Source organism: Mus musculus, chromosome 7, assembly GCF_000001635.26.
Source record: "Mus musculus strain C57BL/6J chromosome 7, GRCm38.p6 C57BL/6J".
NCBI classification, from domain to species: domain Eukaryota; kingdom Metazoa; phylum Chordata; class Mammalia; order Rodentia; family Muridae; genus Mus; species Mus musculus.
Window position 1 is genome coordinate 23935819 of NC_000073.6, and position 4302 is coordinate 23940120.

Sequence of the window (4302 nt, forward strand, 5' to 3'; positions counted from 1 at the left end):
CCAATGAAATGTCACATAAATAATTTTAAATTTTCATGTTTCTTCAAGTCAGAAGTAAAAAATATGCCCAATTTCAATTCAAGACAGGAGGCAAAGAAACCACATTAGAAATTATGCAATAACTAATTTCAAATTACACTACAGCATGGTACTCTCACCAAAAATTCAGACACCGAGGTTGAAGAAGGAGAACCCAGTAACTATAAATACAGCTAGTTGTAACCATCTAGCACATTCCTAAATGTATTTATTAATTTTTATGTATGTGAGTATTTTCTCTATATGTCTGTATGTGTAACACATGGAGGCATGGTACAAATAGATGAAAGAAGAAGGTATCTGATGCACTGTAATGGGAGTTACATATGTTTGTGGATCACTATTTAGGTACTTGTTAAACCTGGATCCTCTTCAAGAACAGTAAATACTCTTAAGCATAGAGCTATCTGTCTACCTCCTTGTTGTCTACCTTTTGACAAGGATTACCAAAACCATTTGTTAGAAGAAAGGGATAATCTTCAACAAAAATGACAAGGAAACTGGAAATCCATGAGTAGGAGACTGAAACTAGATTCCCATTTCTCATTCTGTGCAAAAATGAATTCAAAACAGAACTAATTACTCACTGCAACTTCTAAATTGTATAAATTAGTAACCCTAAGACATAGAGGCACAGAGAGAAATACACAGGGCATTTGTGTAATCAGAATGTAAAGGTTAATGGACCCAACATCACCCAGTACCCTACTGCAATAAAACCACACTTAGTGTACATCCGTTGAGGGAGACAAAAACACAGGCCTGAGATAGCCCACTCCACCTTAGCACTACTACATATGCCAAAGCCCTGGTTTCATTGTATTGGAAACTCTGAGAGATGCATAACTTCAGGAAACTTACTCACAACTGAAGGCAGAGTTTTATAACATTGCTGACACTCATACATATCCCCAGCCTCTGTAAAACCATATGGAAAACTCAAACATGAATCAGGTCAGGACCTAGCACCTATGATGACCCTAGTATATACCAACACAGCACAATCCACAAATAATATTTCTATTACCTAAGGTCAGAGGCAATACTCCAGTAAACCTCAGAACCCAATCGCCCAACAGCTGTATATCCAGGACAAGTATCTACATACTATTGAGGTAAAAGGCTATCATCAACTCTTTGAAATCAGCAAACCTTCTAGTGCCAAAAACTACAGAGTACCCACTCCACAGATCACAGTATTGTGATTCTTATGAGGCATCCCCCTTTTGTTGCAAAAGAATGCAAAGCATACACACAGTCCTGAGATCTTGAGTATAGCATGTGTGTGTGTGTGTGTGTGTGTGTGTGTGTGTGTGTGTGTGTGTGTGTGTATAAAACACAAAACACTGAGTACCACAAAAACAAATAACTGAAATAAAAACTGTGGCATGACCTAAACAAAGGGTTCTGAAATAATGAAATATAAATTTTTTTTCAATGTTCAATACTCTTCCTTTTCACAAAAATAAGAGAAAAAGTAACTTTGAACACAAGTCAGAGTTTTGAAGACTATTAAAATGAATAGCAGTAAATACTAGTACAAATTGGTACTGCCACTATGGAAAGCAGAGTGAAGATATCTCTCAAAAACCTGAAAATAGATCTACCATAAGATCTAGCTATAACATACGGACACCTACCCAAAAAACTACATCGTGCTACAGAGACACTTGCTACCCATTGCAGATCCACAAACCTAGAAATTGGAAACAGCCTAGATATCTATTTATAGATGAGTAGACAATGAAAATATGATACATTTACACACTATATTGTTATTCAACTGCTGAGAAAAGTGAAATTTAGAGGTATATGGATAGACCTAGAAAAACTTATCCTGATTTTGGCAACCCAGAATCAAGAAGAAAACTATTGCATGTTTTCTCTTAATATGAATGTTTTTTATGCTTTATATCTGTGTGTTTCGTTTTGAATACTGAAATAAGATAGGTAGAAGGGAACATGGGAAGAGAGTGATCATCTAAGGAAGGATAAGCTAAAAATCACGTTATAAAGGGATAAAATAGGATAGGAGGATTAAATGGAAAAAATGAAAGGAGGACAGGATAACTGAGGGAATGTGGCAAGAAACAAGAAACACTGAAGGTCTTCTGTAAAGTTATGTGGAAGCCTATTTCTCTTGAAGCTTCTTACAATATATATGTTTACAAAAGGAATTTAAGTAGCATTGCCAAATTGGGGGATTGCAAAACCCCAATGAGACATCATAGGCTACCACATAAAACCATAGCACCAACAAATGGCTTGCATCTTTTGAGTTGTTTGCCAGCAGGGTTTTGAGTACACACATACAAATACTATAGCCAATACATTGGATATCATACACAATGTGATAGCAATATTGTATTGCTAAAGATACCTGTAGTGGTTTGAATGAGAATGGGCCCTGTATTGTGGTAAACTTGAATGCTTAAGAAGTGGCACTATTTGCAAGAATTAGGAGGTGTGGATTTGTCGGAGTAGAAGTGGCCTTGTTGGTGGAAGTTTATAACTTAGAGTAGGCTTTGGGATTTCTAAATCCCATCCCAAGACTAGTGTTTCACACTTCCTCCTGCCTGTGGACCCATATGTAGAACAGGACTCTCAGCTACTCCTCTAGCACCATATCTTCCTGTATGCTGCCATGCCCAATGCCATGATGACAATAGACTAAATACTGAAACCGTAATCATCCATCACTTAAATGTATTCTTTTATAGGATTTGCCATGATCATGTGTCCCTTCCTCAAAATGGAATAGTGACCAAGACAGTCACATAATTATATCATAAAATATGAAGATATATAGTTGGTACTCCATCAGAAGTCTCACCTTACTGTCTAGCTTTCTTAGTAGTGCAATGTCCTATACATACTAGCAGAGGAAAAAATTAATCATCAGTCTTACCCAGATACAAAGCTTGTGAGCTATAGTAAGACATGCCCAATGATGCAATAGTGGCATGGGTGTTATGGGAGCACCTTGTATTATTAGATTTAAGCCCTTCTCCACAGGATAGTATAGACAAGCCTGACATGTCTAATGAGACTAAAAATCTGAGGATAAGTATTTCATGGCCCTAGAAGAGAACCTCCTAGTACTATTCTGCCCATAAAAAAAACACTAAAATTACTTCTAAGGATTTATTTCCACACAAATAGATTACGGTATCAGTCACCTCTTGCCAAAGAATGTTCACTTCATACTCAGTAGAAGTTAAGACATAAATGCACAACTGGACAATGTGCATTAATTAAGAGGCTTTGAAATCCTCAACTTAAATGGGACACCTACATCACTCCTCTCCCCTTAAAGGCTCACGTATATATGCAGAAGGAAATTGGAACTATTGTAAAAAATAAAGGTAATTGAAGACTTCAAGGAAACAGCATTTTCCAAATACAATAGATGAGCTGCTCATGTGAACTCACAAAGATGATGGCAAGCAAAAGGCCTTCACACATGCAAATCAGACAAAAATTTCAGCCTGGAGGAGAGAAGTAAGCATGAAGTCCCATCCTCAAGCAAGAAGTTGAATTTAACTGAAAGCTGCTGGGTGAGAATAATTCAATTTTCTTCATGGAGTTATGCTTGTCATATCAACCACATTCCGGGGGATTGGTTGGCTAAGTGCTTGCTGTAAAAGTATTAGGACCTGAGTGCAAAGATAGGTAGATGGCTTACTATCAAGTGTTTTAGCTGTTTTTGCAGAGAACTGGGGTTTGATTCCCAGTACCAACCTAGCAGCTGATAACCATTTGTGATGCCAGTTACAGGGCATATGATGCCAATTTAGACATTCAGAGAAACTTCCAACACAGACACACACACACACACATAGACCCTGTCACTTTTTAACAAGCTTTGTCACATTTACTTGCATGTCTGGAAAACCTCCTCCTTGATCATGGAATTGTGAAGCCTCCCAAATTTTAATGGTGTTTAGGTCAGCAAAATAATGGAACTCAAGAACTAGAAGAACACTTGATAACATTTGAATATCCTCTAGCCTTACTCCTCTCCCTCAGATTTGCTCTCTCTTGTGTTTTGAGACAGTCTCTTGTAGCACAAGCTGGCCTATGGCTTGTTCTTTAGCCAGAGCAGACTTTGATTTCCTGCTCCCAACTATCAAGTGCTCTACCATGCCCAGTTTTATCTCCTTGAGCATCTCTGTGGAGAAGTTTGCTATCTTTCCAAGCAGACTTTTCTACTTTTGAAAACCTGCTTGAACATTCTACTGAAGAATGAAATGAAAACTAGAC